This window comes from Dipodomys ordii, unplaced genomic scaffold (assembly GCF_000151885.1).
Source record: "Dipodomys ordii isolate 6190 unplaced genomic scaffold, Dord_2.0 Scaffold5, whole genome shotgun sequence".
NCBI lineage: Eukaryota > Metazoa > Chordata > Mammalia > Rodentia > Heteromyidae > Dipodomys > Dipodomys ordii.
In genome coordinates, this window is record NW_012267221.1 from 14,925,401 (window position 1) to 14,944,385 (window position 18,985).

Sequence of the window (18,985 nt, forward strand, 5' to 3'; positions counted from 1 at the left end):
CCTCTCCGTGCTTCCAGGGACCCTTACACATTAACTATCAGCCCTTATTTAACATAATCATAAGGTTTTCCTCCTCTCTAGAGCCTGAAGACACCATGTAATTAATCAGTTTTCTAGAAAAAACTTGGACTTCCAAAATGAGATTGTACCATTTGTGTAAGAGGTACTAAGTCAACCAACGGGGAATTTGTGAAGCTCAAGTCCAGCTCAGCAACTTTTCTACCTTATCTAGTGGCCAAATGAACCTGAGAAAAGGGTGTGCTTTTATAATTTAGCCATTAATAATGGGTGCTATTTTGAAATTTGGCCTTGGCAAGAAAACCTTATTCCATTTACTAATACTTACTGGGTAAGAATACATTTTTCACTCTTCCTTTTCATGCATCCTTAAGTGTGTAAATATTTCAACTACTATTTCAGTTCCTCATCTTTACATTCAATGCCTTCAAGACTCTATTTAGAGACAGTTTCTGAAAAAAAATCAGATTAAAAGTATTAGTGGTCAAGATCAAAAGTAGAAGTTGTGAATTTTAATTCAAGTCCAAGAAAGCTCAAGGCACCAGAAATTTATTTACTGATGAGGAAAGAGACTATACCTTTAGCTTTATAATCCAAATCAGAAAAAAATGCCATCATTGATTCATTCTTTCGCTTTGATCCATTACCTCAGCACTTAAAAATGTTTGAGTGTCACAATACACTAAAATATGAATGAGAAAATATCTAATCGCATAAAAATGATTTTTTAAAATTTCAGTTCACATTCTGAACATTTTTAATATTTATGATGTTAGCCAAGTCACTTGATTCACTATATAGGATTATTCTGAGAAATTAATTAGATATCTGTGGCAAACGCTAATGAAAGGTACATAGTAGCAACACCTGTTGGATATATGAAATTTTATTTATAAATTCAATATTAATATGTCACCAAAGGATACATTTATCAGATAATTTTACAGAGAAAAAGATAACCAGTAATACAGCAAATGATCATAAATGTTCATTGCTGACTTCATATATAGTACTAAGTGAGGATGAAAATATACGTGTAGGTATGTGTGAAGCATTGCCAATCATTAGCATGGGAAAATATTTCCTTAACATTAGATTGTCTTTTTAGCATCTCCCCTCATGGGACTTGTTCTTTCACTAAATTACTCATTTTAATTGAGAATTATAAAACTGCACCGGGGGTACCATCCAGCTGAGATCAAAATGACTCAAGTTTCCATAGACTTCTTTCTTTGTATTGACAGGTTGATGATAGCAAGCTCCAGCTTAATTTAATAGATAAAACTGTTCTGTTATTTAGCCAAAGAAAAAATATATGAAACAGCACTTGCCTTTCACAGCCAAGGTCTAAATAATATTACTTACAATTTTCATATTGCAATAAAATAATCATAGTATCTTTTGATAAAGTATGTTATTTATTAACAATAATGTCAGCTTGATTTTTAAATTGTTTCTATTAAATTCAGGAAAACACACTCCCACTCATATTTTCTATGGATGTCTTCAGATCCTAAAATTTTCCATGATCCCATTGCCAAATTATAACTGTGAAAAGCCTTTCTCTGTAAGCAAAACAGAAAGTCAGTGAAATGTGTAATGAGAAAGGTTAATGGTATAACAGGAGCAGCTTATATCAAAATATTTAAGCTCAGACTTGGAAATAACACCTCCAAGTACAGAATACAAACATAAACGTTTATATCTCAAAACTAATCTGGCACACAGCATGAGGTTGCCCAAAAATGTGATGGCAAATGAAATACTTTTAGAAAATTACTGGGTATTAAGTTCCTAGAATTTCAGACATTTTGAGTAACTGTACTACTGAGAATGGGTTGCAGGAATTATGCAATGTATAGTACATATTTCTTTTTTTCACATATGAGGAAGAGGCTGAATCTTGCTGCAGATCTAAAAACAGAAAGACAACCAGAGCCAAAAGATCTCGGTTCCGTGATTCCTGTTTGAAGCTTTTTTTGTTCGCTGTGAAACTACTTTAAAATTTGATTCTACTTCAGGGAAAAGAAAATGAAAGAGTCTCCAAAAACTTAAGAGGGGGCACTATTGTAGTCTAGACAATTCTTCCACAGACTAGTCATGTGACTTTTTCTCAAACACCTCCCATTCCTTTCTCTAGTTTTTGCAACTGTCCTTTCTTAAAAATCTCTCAGAACTTTGAAACAAGTCCCACTTGCATTAATTATATGTCATAGATAACCTTTCTCTTTAAAAAGCATTCCTAAAACATTACTTTTTATTTGAAAACTGCTCATTGTCATATCATAAGTACCTGATAGTTATTGAGCAGTCATCCGGTGCTTCCAAATGAAGACCATCCATTGGTGGCCATATCACCCTCCAATAACCACTCCTCTCTCACAGAGACAAAAGCATTCTGGCTGTTTCCCTTTGTGGCAATCTCTGTTCTGAAGTATGTGCAGCTTGAAGTCATGTAGTCTGGCTCCACATCTTAATAGCTGTGCCCTTTTTTTGAAAGCTCAGTTCTTGCTTTATTTTCTTCACTCATGGATGAGATGACAATACTAATAATCTTTTTGAATACATAAGTCATTACTGTAAAGCATTTAAAACCCTGTAGATAGATTTAAGCTAATATAGATTATCCAATAAAGCTAATACAGGTTATCTAATAGCTAATAAAGTGCTATCATTGTCAATATTTAGTAATTCTACTTTTAGACAGAAAGCTCACTGAAAGTAGGAACAACATTTGAGTCTTCTTTGTATGTTGAATACTTAAATAAAAAGTTGTTTTTGTTTTTGTTTTTCACTTGTAACATAATCCCAGTGGCATAGATGCTCATCAAACATACATCTTCTTCCTGGATGTCCTACAAAATTATGGGGTTCTGTCTTCTGTATCAAGGTGGAAGCATATGACATTTTTGCCTCACCCATGAAATGCAAGCTGAAACAAATTGCCACTTATGAGAGGAAGCAGTTAAGAATGGGTGTTATGCCTTTGTGCTTCTCTGTCTGATTTACTGGTCAGATGCTAAATTCCATGCATAGAAAATGATAGAATATTTATAACAGTGGGGCCTCCATCCTCTTTGTTCTGTAAATATACTGTTATGAAACATCTCTCTACCCTCTGCAATATACAGTGTTTTCTAAGATGAGAAAGGTTAGAAGGAGCTCTTGGCATGTTAAGCCACTTAAATTGTGTTGTTTTCATTACAGAAGTTTCCACTCTGGTTAATATCTTCTTGTTATCCAGATATAATATCTTAAAAATGAAAGGAGATATTAGAAAAGAGTTGTGTGGGTTTTTTTGGTCTTTCTAGCAATATTTCTTCTAGAACCATCTTATCACAAGCATCAAAAGTAAAAGTACTTTAAAATCCCTTAATATATTTTATATGTTAAGTTTCCACTGAAAATCTTATTTGAGGGAAATATTTTCAGTAGGGTTTCTTAACTTTTATATTTTAAAATAAACTGTTTTCTTTGTAGGCATAATATATTTTAGAATAAGTAAATAATGTACCAAGCTTAAAATAAAACTATGTTTTTTCTTTATGCCTTTATGTACTTTCAAAGAGACTTTAGACTCATCCTCTTAAAACATATGTTATCATGATATGTTCTTTTTTATTTTTCTCCATAATTTATTGTTGTTTAGAGGTGATATAGAGTGGGGTTTGCTTTACATATGTCAGGTAATAAGTATGTTTCCTTTCACATAGTGTGATCTGTTCCCTCATTCTTTCCCATTCCCTCCCTCCCATATCCTCCCATCGGTTGCATAGTTCACTTTCATCAATGCACAGTTCATTCTACTGCTTCACTTTTTCACCCTTTTTCCTTGGATTATGTGTCCTCCCACAGATAGGTACATGAATGCATTGTATATAAGATAAAGAATACAGAGTCATCAGAAAAAGAAAAAACAAATTAAGAAAAAAGTCCTTTGCTTCCTTATCTTTGAAGTTCTTTTCAGTATATACATATATACATATATATATAATTTTATATACATATGAAGAGGCTCTTGGGTATTCCACCTTTGTGATTCTCTCCTAAGATTATCCTCTTTTGGTTTCATTATATGTGAGTATCTAGAATTCTGTGTAATTTGTCATATCCCATATCAAGGGGAACATGCACCACTTGTTACTCTGATCTTTATATACGATTCTCACATGACAACCTGAAGCCCTTATATTCACTGAATCTTGTGTTCTTGTCTTATCTCAGTCAAGATGTGATATCATTGTTAAAAAAGCAAACAAGTATAACCAAAAAACAAATACAAATATAAACACCAACAACAGAAAGAACTGGTATTCAGATTTTCCAATTTCAATCCTGTTCTAGCTCTCTTTGTCTAACTTGGAGCAGATTTCATAGCCTCAGTCATTCAATTTATTTATTTATTTATTTATATTTATTTATTTTATTTATTTATTTTTTTGGTCCGGTCATGGGGCCTGAACTCTGGGCCTGGCTGCTGTCCCTCAGCTCTTCAGCTCAAGGCTAGCACTCTACCACTTGAGCCACAGCACCACTTCCAGCTTTTTTCTTTTTGCTTATGTGATGCTGAGGAATCGAACCCAGGACCTCAGGCATGCAAGGCAAGCCCTCTACCACTGAGCCACCTTCCCAGCCCCTCAGTCATTCAATTTAAAGACAGAAATGTCACATCAAGATTTTAAGAGATATAGACAAACACATTGAACAATCAGTAATAGAAATTATAATAATACAATATAATTATATTATAATCATACTATTGTTCATATTCGAGGAATTATGTGGGCTGTGTAGGAGAAACAGTAAACCAAAGACGGAGCTTTTGTCCATAAGACCTCGTGATCAGGCAGAGTATCTCTTAAACTAGGAAAATATACATTTTAGTAGATATACAATGTACTCTTGCTATAATTGAAATTGTAATAGGAAGGCTTACTCTATGATTTAAATGCATTTCTTCAAAGAAGTCTCATAGCAGAACCCCTTCTCATAAAATGTTTATTAAGTTAGTTTTATTTTTTATTTAAAAAAAAACCTGTGTATTCAGTAGTTACCTAAGGGAGGAAGATTTTTTTATCTTCAGAGATTTAAGAATGTCTAGTATCAAAAACTCATATTTAAGATGGTAAAAATAAATATCAATTAGTTATATCCTCAGTGTGAAACTTGATAAATCTATTGATCTTGCCAATTGTTAAATATGCAAAGATGGAATACACTATACGGTATTTCTCTCAACAAAATTATATTCAATAGTGAGATTTTAGAGCTCTGTTCACACTGAGATTAAATATGTAAAAGAAAAACCTCTTCCATATCTTATTCCTTTAGAATATTTTAATAAAAGATTAATTTCTCCTATGAACACTTTCATGTTTTTTAACTTTCAATATCTTTCTCCTGATTTTACCTGATTACTTCTGGTTCTATCCTCTTGAATCAGGGTCTTCCCTTGCTATTTTTTCAACTTTTCAAATGCTTGTAGACAATGATGGAGGTAGGGAGAAAGCCAGCAAACACAGTTCCAAGACCTCTTTGCCCCACCAGCACGCAACTCATTTAACAGTATACAAATGATTTAACAGTAATCCCAGCTGAGTTCCCAGAGGAAATCATTTCCATTCCCACCCCTGCTTGCAGATGGAGGTCATGTTTCCTTCTCTCCTTAGTCACTGCTCAGCCAAACTATTCATATTTACATAATTCTCCCAGTAGTGTTAGGTAAACTTTTTGAAATCAGATCCATTTGTAGAGTTGCAAGTTGCACATGCAAAAAGACATTTGTGATGGAAGGATTGCAGAGATGCTGGGCCAGGGCATGAATGATGATTTTGTACTTGCTCTAGGCTGGATATTCTCCATTCACACCTCCAGATCTTCCTGTGTGACTTGTATCGCCTCATTCTCTGAGTTTCTATAGGTTTAGTGAAACAGAGGGACTGCGAATATCAGGGCAGTGACTAATTGAAGCTGGGGTATTTAGTATCCAGCTACCTCTCTGTTGAACCTTTAATCATATATTTAATAATATATTCTTATTAGTAAACACAAGTTTATTTAAGAATAGCTTGTACCTGAGTGTACATTTTACATACACAAGCATTCCCTCCCAAAGACCCATTCCAGTTCTTGCCCTCTCTCTTTATGACTTATATTTTCTTCTACCATTTCTTATCCGAAAATTGCTTCCTTATCCTTTGTTAGTTTCTGTTAAACCTATCCCCTATTTATAGAAGACTTCCTGGAATGACTTCAACTGGCTTTTCTGCACTGGTATCCTAGCTGACACTGGCTTAAACTGGATTACAGAAAGACTATCAGGAAGTCTCTACCAGGTCAAAATTAGTGGGCACTAGAGATGATATTTAAATAACTTTAAAAGAATAAGGTGGGGGCTGGGAAGGTGGCTCAGTGGTAGAGCGCTTGCTTTGCATGCCTGAGGCCCTGGGTTCGATTCCTCAGCACCATATAAGCAAAAAGAAAAAAAAGCCAGAAGTGGCGCTGTGGCTCAAGTGGTAGAGTGCTAGCCTTGAGCTGAAGAGCTGAGGGACAGCGCCCAGGCCCAGAGTTCAGGTCCCACGACCGGACCAAAAAAAAAAAGAATAAGGTGGTGTGTGTTTGTGTGTGTGTGTGGTGGGGGGAGAGAGAGAGAGAGAGAGAGAGAGAGAGAGAGTTAAGTTCAATGTAGTTTGCAATGCTGGAAATCTAGGAACAATTATAAAGTTAGGATGAGGTTGGCCTGACCAAAAAAAAAAATAAGGTGAATAGAAATCTATTAATTTCAAAACTCCTGAAGAAACAGATCACTTCTATCATGACTTGAGATTCTCCTTCATGCCACTCACAGGTTAGAACACACCTGTATTTGACAGGACAAGCACTTGGCATGCTCTGTGAGCCACAAATCCTGGATCCAGCCCTAGCTCTAACATTTATAATTGTATCACCTTGAGCAATTTATTTAGTAGTTTGACATTTGCATCTTTTGTGGGTTTCAATACAACAAAGCACAGTTCCTGTCATGAGTAGGCACATTCTTTTCTGTGTAGGTGTGGTTCATCTTCCAGATAGTAAAAATCCACTAGTGAAGTACAGCCTGGCTATTTTGATTGAAAATTATTGTTGTTGTTATTCTTATTGCTACTGGTATTGGGGTTTAATCTCAGGGCCTCATGCTTATGAGATGTTCTACCATTTGAGCCACACATCCCCATCCCTTTTTGCTTTAATTATTTTTCAGGTAAGACTTCATGTTTTTGCCCAGGGTCATCATCAAATCACAATTCTTCTACATTGTTCTCCCATGTGGCTGGAATGACAATTAAGTGCTGCTACACTAGGCCTGTTAATTAAGATGGAATTTGCTAAGTGTTTGCTCAGACTGGCCTCAAACATCTGTCTCCAAAAAAGTTAAAATTACAGGCCTGACACACCATTTGGAAACTCCTATGTGTACAGTCCTATACTATAGTCCACATGCTGGTGAAGCCCATAAATTATTTTGCATTGTCTTGAATTGTAGTTATCAAGAGAAGAGTAGCCTGTCCTGCAAAATCTGGAGAGTTGTCTGCTCAGCTTATGCCAGAAATGTCTGTTTCCCCTCTGATCTTTCAAAATTGAGAGGATTGATGGGCTGGTGTTTGTGAGCTGAGATTCATATTTGGATCAGGATTCTTCTTTGTCTTGGAAAAGGAGAAACATTCTATGTTCTTTGAAAATTCCAATGTAGCTGATCTAATGCCTTTCAATTCCTTTCCTAGTAAAGTAAGCCTTTTTATAATTCTGTTTTTTTTTTAACTTACTGGTATCTCTTCTAAAAGCCCAGAGTCACATTAGCAAGCTTCTCTAATCAAATTAAACCCTATGCAAATATCACTTGTTCTTCCCATAACATCATCCTACAGCTCATTTCCTTCTCTGCTCATCTTGCCTCTACTGTCTTCCCATCATGATTATCCAGTTTCTATTGTGCTCTCCCCTGATTCTCACTAAGTCTTCAGCTTTTGGCTCCTAGTTATGTGTATAGCACTGAGCCCAGCATAGCAGTCTTCATTGAAAATGATAAAAGAAGAAACATAATTGAATAAATGTAATAAATGAAGTACTTTTCCAAAGATAGAATTGCAAGATGTATTTACTTTGACCTTTAAAAAAATCCAGGACTATATCTTAATATGGCTCTTCCCTAGAAGCAGAGATGTAACTGACTGGGCCAGAAGCAACATGGCAATAAAACAAGAATGTAGGAATGGTATGATGGCTTAATACACTCACTAGTTGAAGAGAGCTGTTACAGCTCTGAAACAAAGCTTTCCTGTGAGTTGACATATGGCTAGGAATAAGAGACTAGTTAAGAGGAAGAAGCTAAAATGTTGTAAGGAAAATCTTACATGGTTACCATGTGGTACTGGTGTTGATATTTGTGGTTATTGCTTTTCCAAAGCCTCTCACAAGTGATACAGAATGGACTAAGCTGGAATGAAATACAAGTCTGAAGGCAGCTTGCCTTACCTCTACAAATTCTCACAGACCTGAAGCATACTGCTGCAACTACTGCAGTGCAAAATACCCATGGAAATAAAAAAAATCTTTATTGTAGACTTACATGTTCCGAGTTTTTTTTTTTTCCTAAAAACCTTATCAAGTCACATTACTATCCTTGTTGTTAAGGACCATATTCCTAGCATAGGAAATATATTCACACACAACTTACCATAATTTAGTGTCATAAATTCTGTAAGAGAGATATGAAGTGTCAGACAGACTTGGCTAAAGGAATGACATGGTCTCAGAGGTCCAGGCCTATAATCCCAGCTACCCAGGAGATTGAGATCTGAAAGGATTGAAGTCTGAAGCCAGCCAAGGCAAAATGTTGACCATAAGATGCCACCTCCAATTAACTAAGAAAAGCTGAACTGGAGTTACAGCTTGAGAAGTAAAGTGATTGTCATGAGCAAACAAGTTGAGAAAATGAGAGGCTAGTACTAAGTTCAACTCCTAGAACCAGAATAAAAAAGAAAAAAAATACATATGTAGGAAGAAAGAATAGAAAGACCTTCTCAGGACATAGATCAGAACAAGGAAATTTTAAAGCTCACTTTATGTGTCCTATAAGAGACATGACCAGGAATAAGGTTTAGAAAGTGGTGTTAGAATGGTGTTGGTAAGCCTCAGGGGCTTGGTTAAAGGGCCTTCTCTGTGTTAGGCATTCATGATTCAAGGGTAAAAACCGACTCCCATGCCTTACATGCAGTCACAGTGTGAATTATGTGATTATTTTTGCTTTTCTTATTTGTGCTTCCCTTGGCTAGGGCCACTTTCTTCAATTACATATTCACTTTTCAGTCAATCATAAGCCTTCTTACCAATATATTCTTGTTCCATACTTCAACTGCTCTTTTGTCTGTTGATTATACAAATTTCATTTTTTAAGTTTTATTTATTTGTTTTTATTGTAAAGATGCTGTACAGAGGGTTTACAGTTGCATGAGTAAGGCAATAAGTACATTTCTTGTTGAGCATTGTTACCCCCTCCCTTGTTGTTTTCCCTATCCCTTCCCTCCCCCACCTTCCTCACTCCTCCTCCCACTCGAGGTTGCAAAGTTCATTTCCAATATACAATCTTGTGGGTATCATTGTTGCAATGGTTCATCCTGTGTCTTTGTTTCAGCATTTTATTATTCCACTTCCCTTCCCGAAATTACACAAATGTATATACAAGATGCAGAGTACTAAAATCAAGTACAGTGACAACAGGGGATATACCATAGGGGGAAGAACACACAAAGGAAACAACAACAATGACAACAAAAACACACAGTATAACAACAAAGAAAGACCTCTTGTGTCCGTATCTTGGGGTTCATTTCACTTAGCATCATCTTATATGGTCATATGTACATAATTTTGACTTTTCTGCTCATCTGATAAAATTATTCTAGATGTATACTAATTATTACAAATGAGGGAAACCATGGGACCTATATTTCTTTGGGTCTTGCTTACTTCACTTAGTGTGATTTTTTTCCAAGTCTTTCCATTTCCTAACAGATGGGGTGGTATCATTCTTTCTGATGGAAGCTTAGAATTAATTGTGTGTGTGTGTGTGTGTGTGTGTGTGTGTGTGTGAAATTTTCTTGATCCATTCACCTACTGGGGGCATCTGGGTTGGGTCCGTATCTTACCTATGGTGCAAATTTCATTTTTGAAGTGCAAAAGATTGTAAGAATACTCCTCCAGTGACATTATTTTACAGTTTGGAGGGATGAATCCAAACCACTAAGTGACAGAATTATTAGTTTGTAAGGTTTTCAAGGGTAGGAATTCAAGTGTTTAGTATAATAATGAATCCTAAAACCTAAGCTTGACTTTTATTTTTAGCTTGAATTTTTATGTGACTGAATATTCTTTGCTGAACTAAAACAGAATTTTGAGTTACATTATGTAAATACTAAGTCTTTTAAATAAAAACATGTAGGGTTTATTAATAATTTCAAAATAAATCTATACTTCATATCTTGTGATGCTTTTGAAAGTTTCTCTTTTCCATTCTGCATAATTTTTTTCATTTTTCTGCATTATTGCTGTTACTTTCATTGTATGTTTGTAAAAGGAAAGAATAACCTTTTATTTTTTTATTGGTGATAATCTGTGAAAGATAATGAGAGATACTGCTTGGAACCCTACCTTAATTTTATGGGTTTTCTTTTCTTTTTAGGAATATTTTAAGACCACCAGAAAAAAATAAGCTTATAGTCTGCCCCAATTTTTGCCTTATATTTTAATGTAATAGTGTACAACTTGAAGAAGCAAACTAAAAACTGTCAGAGTATTGTCAGGGGCAAGGTATGCAGAAACCAATCTAGTTTCACCACCCCTATTAGCTCTTCTGCTATCCATGAAAAAATTATTTCTGTCAATATTTTAATTTCAACTAGATGGGGTGGAAGGAGTGAGTGACATCTAAGCAGATAGTTGTCAGAAAACTGATGACTGCATACAGTGTTGTGATTAAGAATTAGGAAATAAATATATGCAGCTAAGTGTAATATCTGGCATCTATATATCTTACTCCCAGGAATTCAATCTTATAGTGTATATTATGATTGATTAATAAAATGCATATATAGATAGTATATGTTAATACATTGCTAAACTATTACATTGTCTATTCCCTCAAGAACAGACAAATTGATTTGGGTAGACAAAAATGGAACTTTAAAATAATTATTCAGCTTCCCTATTAACTTTCTAAGCACCTTGAAAGATGTATGTCAGCTGCCCAAATAAAAAGAAGGATAATTAGAATCATAGAAATTATTTGCCTGTGGTTGTTAGGGTCAGAAAGGACCATCCTAAATCAGTACTCTATAGTATGTTGCATCTTCAAATCAATATGCAATTTTACCCATTTTGAATAGCTTGGTTTTAGGGGTCAAAGATTGGTGTGGACAAAGAATGCCTGTAGTGAAGTTTTGAAACTATTTGACCATGACCCATGTTGTGGGTTGAATTTGGAACTCTAAAGAAATATTGTAGTCCTAGTACTCACTATCTGTGATGTGGTCTTATTTGGGAATAGGGGTTTTGAAAATAATCTAGCTAAAATTAGAACATTAGGATGTTTAAATGTGCCCTTCTAATAAAGGGAAACTTTGGACACAGAGAGAAGCATGCAACCAGGCAAGGCCATGTGAATTTGGATCAGAGGAGTGGATGCATGTACAAACTAAGAATACCAAGGGCTAGCAAGGCACAAGAAGGGAGAAAAGTATGAGGGAATAGATTCTCCCTCTGAGTCCTAAAGTGGAACAAAATGTGTGCATACCTTAATAACAGATTTCTAGCCTGCAGAATATAAGAAAATGTATTTCTGTTGTTTATACCATAAATTTATGGTGTTTATTAACCTACAACCCTAGCAAACTGATAGAGCACATATCTAAAAGGCATCATAAAACACTACCTCTCTCTATATAAAAAAGTTTTCACAATCATCATTTTTAAATGTGATGCAGTCTATAGTTCTTCCTCCTTTTTTGTTTTTGTTTTTTTTTTCTGAGACAAAGCCTCCCTATACAACACAAACTGATCTTGAATTTACAGTGCAGCTGAGACAGGTCTAGACCTTATTATCTTAAGCCTCAATCCTCTCAGTGATAGGATTAGAGGTGTGTACGCCACACCTGGATTATCTGACTTTTTTTTTTTGTCATGGGTCTGAACTCTGGGCCTGGGCGCTGTCCCTCAGCTCTTCAGCTCAAGGCTAGCACTCTACTACTTGAACCACAGCACTACTTCCGATTTTTTCTGCTTATGTGGTGCTGAGAAATCGAATTCAGGGCCTCATGCATGCAAAGCAAACACTCTACCACTGAGCCACCTTCCCAGCTCCAATCTGACATCTTTTGTTTCACTATTTTAAAATTGTTTCAGGGATAACTCACCAAATAATTCACTGATATCTAATAGACCAAGATATACAACTTGTAATATATTAACTACTCAAATAAGAAAAACAATATTTGTTTTTAATACTATGACTGGAAAAAGTTGTGTAGTAAAGAGATAGCAGAAAAGAGACCTGAGATGTACTACTAATGAAAAACAGTTTTTAGTCTCCAAAATGTTCATATGAGAAGTTATTTACTAGAACACTTTAAAGTAAGCACTTCAGATTTTCTGCCTGGGATTGAGCAGATTTTAAGTAGCCCTTAATTACATATTGTTCTGATCTGAGCAGCTGCAGTCCTATAACAAATTCTTTCCTCATCATTTTCACTGAAGATTACCTTGAACAGTGTTGAGTAGGTTTAAGTACCTGAAAATTTGAGAACAGCATCTTACATCATTAATCAAATGTTGAGAATCTCAACTGATTTTAATCTTTTAGCTCACAATCGAAGAGATAGGTCTCATGGAAGTTTTGTTTTTATATTTCAGATTCTCAGAATCCTCTCTCTTTGTCTTCTCTCAGCTATTTGAATTTCTCTACCCTTGATAGATCTTTTTATTTTCCACTATAAATAAGAATTTATAAATTTCTCCCTCATGTTAAGTGAACCCTATTCACATATCTTTTTTCACTGCTCCCTGTCCTGCTCTGAGAAATAGTTCTGTGTTTTCTTCATCATCGGTCATCTGTCTTTCAGTTTTTCTTGTTTGTTATTTTTTGTGTGTGAATTCTTTACATTTCATTGATATCAAGTTGAGTCTCTTAAGGTTGTATGTATAAACTAATATTTACAATTTTTATTAAAGTTATAATAAGCCAATTTATTAAGTATCTTGTTTTTTTCTGTTGTATAATTTTGAAATATAAATTGTTCACCTGTGTGTGTGTGTGTGTGTGTGTGTGTGTGTGTGCCAGAACTGGGGCTTGAAATCAGGGCCTGGTTGCTATCCTTGAACTTTGTTCTCAAGACTAGTACTGTATCACTGGAGCCACAGCTCTATTTCTGGCTTTTTCGTCTTTAATTGAAGATAAGAATCTCATGGAGTTTCCTGCCCAGGCTAGCTTCAAACAATAATCCTGAGATCTAAGCCTCCTGTGTGGCTAGGATTATAGGCCTGAGCCACTGGCACCAGGCTTTATATTGTTCATTTTTATAATGCAATCTTTAATTGATTTATTCCAATGATCAGGAGCTTTTGATAGAGCAATTAAAACAAAGTTCTTAGGCCTCCTATAGCAAGTAATCTCTCCTTTCAGTGGCTTTAAAATGCTGCTTATACATTATTTACTTCTTTGGCAGGGAAGGGGAAAGACAAGGGAAAGTGATAAGAATTGTGCTGCCAACTAAAATCAATCAGAAATATTTGCTATTTTAATTGAAGCCAAGGAAAGTTGAATTTGATTTTCAAAATATGATTTTGCATACATGTTTAAAATGAGATGTATACAATTTTAAATTAGCAATAAAGTTTTACTATAGGGAATATTTTATGTTGCTTATCAAAAAACTCAGAATACTAGGGTATGTAACATTTCATCAAAGAAAGCCACTCAATGACTCTTTACTATCAGAATAATTTCCCTCCTTATATCTAATTTTCTTAAGTTTCTCTAAAGCTGGTAAACTTACATTTCCTTTTCCATACCCTAAAGCAACCCCAAATTTGTTATAGGTTATAGTTTGCAATGTTACCCAGATATAATTTCCACTCAAATATTAACATGGGACACTGATTCCCATGTATAACTCATCAAAGAAATATCAAAAAATGAAAGTTAAAGAAAACTATCTTGAGCTGAATTCCAACATTCTTGACTCAAAAAAAGAATTCCTACGTGTCACATAATTCATCAGGGGAGAAATTGAGGAACTCACTATGGGCTAGTTCTGATACTGGGGTCCATATAGATAATGTAATCTTACAAGTTGGTAAAAATATGTATTTTAACTTGGTTTATATAGAAAGAGGTTGTGGGAAATTGAATGTGTACTTCACCATTTCACAGTGTTCACATTTTAACCTTGTAATTTTGCAATGTCTCCCACAAAAACAAACAATAACAACAACAAAAGAAACATGTGCACAACTCTAGACATTTAGTTCATTGGTAGGTCTTACTTTACTTATGATCTCTTAGCAGAATCACTCAAGAAAGCGAGCCACAAAATTAAACATATTCCTTATGCTTCTGCCATTGCTAAAAGTAGACTTACTTGTGAATAGGTGCCATATTGCAAGGAAAGGAAAGGAAAGAAAGAAAAGAAAAAGTATACAAAAGAAGAAAAAAGCAAAACAGAATGGAAATGAAATGAAGAAAAGCAATTTTATTCTCTTGGATCATTCTAAAACAGACAAATGAACCAGTAGGGATAGGTGTTAAGATAGTAGCTATCATTAATCAATTACCAAGAAAGCAAAAGGGATCTGAATTATGTATTATTTGTTGGCCTAGAAGGCTAGCTACAAATATGTGTTTGCTTTATGCAATTATAAGTGTAAATCATGTTATTCACTTACCTGTATATATGCTATAATATGAAAAGAATGTTTATTTAAATTAAGTATTCAATTTTAATATATTATTTTGTAATGCTAACAAGTGAACCAAACATGTCAGGCAAGCACATTAACATGGAGCTGTAAAGTAAACAAGTCCTTAAAAATAAAAATTTTCAATAATTAACCCATATATTGATTTCTGAGAAGCATTAAACTATAACTTCAAAAAAATCTGCATCTTCTCATTATTCCTATTTGCATATTACAGCCACATGTATGTAAATTTAATATGAGTTTTTAATAATTATTGATACCTTCTGTGTTCAAATATATTCCATATGTTCACACATTAAATTACTGAAATTATGCTACAAATAAGTATCTTTCTTATTCTCATTTCATACATTGTAAAATTGTACTTTAGAGTAGTTACATGATTTGCTCAAGGTCAGGGTGAGTGGTATGTCAATATACTCCTTAGTTCAAACTTCTGATCCTAATAGAGTTATTAATGAGTGCAGGTAGTCATGTAAATAGAAGAGTGAAACATTGTGGTAGACAGAGCCATTGGTCTTGAGAAGATAAAGACAGACAGGAGGTAAAGTTTGGTTTTGCCCCACTTTCATCTGAATTCCAAGCATTAAAAAAATGACTATATCTGACATAACAAATATGAGATCAGAGGAAAATAGACAGGAGAATTCGTTAGGGTGTCCTATTTATTTGCCTCCTGGGTTTCTCTTGTGGATGAGTAACAGATGCAAAATTTATTCCTCTTATTAACTAAATCATATTGAAGATATGGTGAGGTTCTAACATTCTATAGTTCTTCACAAATGTGTAAGTGGGAGAATTGCTATCATCTTTCCTAAAAAAAAAGAATGAACAAGCACTCCAGTAAAAATGCTGAATGCAATATTTTCTGAAGGTTTCCCTGCCCTGAAACAAATGATACACACTAAATGGGGAAAAATAGTTTTAGGGATGCATCTTTTCCGTTTCTTCAGCCACAAGATTCAAGGGGTTTCCAACATTCTGATTCATAGATTTTTTTTCTAGGAACTTTAAAATAGTATTAGACTTGGAACACTTCCACAAGGCAATGGTACAATATATGACTGATGAAAACTGGATTGTCATATCTTCTTCAATATAGTCAGTCCTTAATATCACAGGGGATGCTATAATCTCTAGAAATATCATCTCATTGCTGGCCCAAATCTAATTTCCTTCCTATTTTCAAATCAGAAACTCTGATGAAATAAAATGAGCAAGAGAGTACAAGACAGAGAATTTAATTTATTTAGAATAAAGAGAATTAAAATCATCTAAAAAATTTAATTTGTGAAAGTTCTCTAACAGTATAGAAAAAGAGTTTGCCAAAAAACAAATGTAATGAGAAGTTATTCACATTGGGAGTTCATTACAAAGAAACAAACTTCTTTGGAAAAAAAGATTGATTTGAAGAACACAGTTTGAAATGATTAAGAGTCACACAATCATTTTGGAGGCAGAAAATAAAAGGAAAATGTAGTATTTGATCTTAGAAAAACATAAGAGAAGTTTGAGGTTAGTTTTTTGGCATTTTCAAATTCTTGCAATAGTAGTAACTCAGGTGTTCAATAAATTAAATGACAATTTTAAGTTCTAAGAAGTAACAACAGTTACTGTTTACTTCACAGAAATGAAAAACCAAACTAGAGCAGGTGTAGAATTCACCTTGTTAAAACTGAAGCTGAAGTTGTGATATTAAAAGAACTTGCAGAGTTGTTTCTTTTTTTTTTTATTAAGAAGAAAATGCCAGACATCAAAACATGTTCTCAATGAGAAATAAGGCCCTTGCATTCAAACATGGTGTTGGGAAGAAAGGAATGTAGTTCTTATGATACTACTGGAGGCTTCATATGTATTGCCATGCTATGGTGGTATTACAACTAGGTAACATCAAGTTAATTAAATAACAAAATTGGGAAATAAAATAGTTTGATTCTTCATAAATAATAATTACTTCATTAGATTGATGGGAAAATTCAATGAAATAATTCATGTAAAGTCTAACCCACATAGAAACCACTAAATACAATTTAAGTTTATTACTAAGACCTTATTTATTTCTTCCCAGAAAAGACTTAAGAGCAAATAACAAAATACTTATAGTCATGTGTATTCCAATAATATTTTAGAATGCCAGTGAATTCTTATTATTGCAATAGCTTGTGCTTTTGTGTGATGTAATTAAATATGGTAGAGAAGAATTCAGGATTTGTGAAGTTATATTTTTTAAAGAATATGTGGTGCCATTAGAGGATCACATTTATTAATGTGAAGTACAGTTCTGTTAACATTTGTGTCAAACTCAAAACTGAGAATCTGAAAGTCATTACTACTTGGAATGTGAGTTAACTCTGAGAATTTTATTGAGGTCCTCTAAGAAAACATGTTTCTTCAATAGGTTTTCTAACCACTATCACCACCATCACCCTTTATGATGGCTGGATTTAAAAGGGAAATTCCCATTTTAAACATTGTGTTTTTATAGCAACTTACCAAGCAGTGGCCTTTAGCTGTTGTTCTGTGACAGCCACTCCATTAAAATCCTGATGTAAACAAGTAGAGAAGGTGAACTAGATGTGCAAATATTTGCACGGCATTAGTGTCAGGTAAAATTTTAAAGATACATTTATATGAACCCATTATTTGCAGTCAAGGCTTTGGACTATGGCATCTGAAATCATTTAAGGAAACAAAATGTTTGTCAAAACATACTGCTGGGAGTCAGTGTGGAGCTTCTTTTATGTAATTCAATTTACTTCTGTTGTTTGCATGAAAGAAAAATTCTAGCTGGGCAGTCACAGCAATCCAGTAAAACGTGACAATATGGTGAGCATCAGAGGCAATTAAAATTAAATGTTCTTGGTCTTCATTTTATTTTTTTAATAAATCAGTAACTACAGTATAGTGTGCCTGGTGCCAGGAGGAATTAGGAAGATTCTGGGCATGTTTGCTAGCTTTATCCTCCAAATTCAAACTTATTTCACTGTTCTACATCAAGCAGAGGAAAATTCTAAGTAATTTTTCTTTCCAGAACATATGTCTGTGAAATATTAGCACTGTAATTTCAGTTGGAGCTATTGTTACAAAGATGAGGACTTAGCTTAGAAAAAGCAAATGTTGGATTGAGATATATAAGCAGTCCTCTAGACAAAGATGTGCATGCAGTTGAGTTCAATAGAGCTGGTACTTGTGCTGGTATAAACATCCCCAGGATAGCTGCTCTAGCTGGCAGGCAGTCCAGAATTCTCTTGGGCTCCCAATGACAAACTTCCAAACTTCTTCCTAGAAAAAGCATTAGTTTCTTTTTGATATTACATAAAGTCAAATGTTAATATGAAGGAAAGAATTGTGAGGAAATGCATACATGCCCATTTGGCTATGAATTCATTACACAATTTGCATGTCTTTGTTACATGCCTGTCACATGCCACACACCTTCCCAGGATGTAAAAATACATGCAAAATTAAATGCTACATAAGTTTCCCCCCACCAGGAATATATTTTCTGGTAGGGGAGAGACTTGTAAGTAAATGCAAGGGAAGATTAAGATATTAGGATATTAGCATGTGAAGTTGGCAATCAGGCCTTTAAATTTTTTCTGTCTGTTCTGAAAGATGTTTAGAAGTGCTTTTGGAAAATGAGTGAGATTTGGAGAGTGAGTGAGATTTGGAGAGTGAGACTTGGAGAATGACAGTGATTTTGGAGGATAGAAATGAGGAGTAATTTTGGAATGAATGAGATTTGGAGAGTGAGAGTGATTTTGGAGGTGAGTGATTTTTGAAGCTTGGAAGGAAAGGCCTTGATATGAAGAGTCAAGGTATGTCAGAGTATGGAATAGTTGGAGAAATAAAATCCTAGAAGCATATGGATGGGACCTGGGGGAAAATTATAATGTTAATAGCTGGGAATTTGTTTTTTTTAATTTATTTTATTTTATTTGTGAACATACTGTACAGA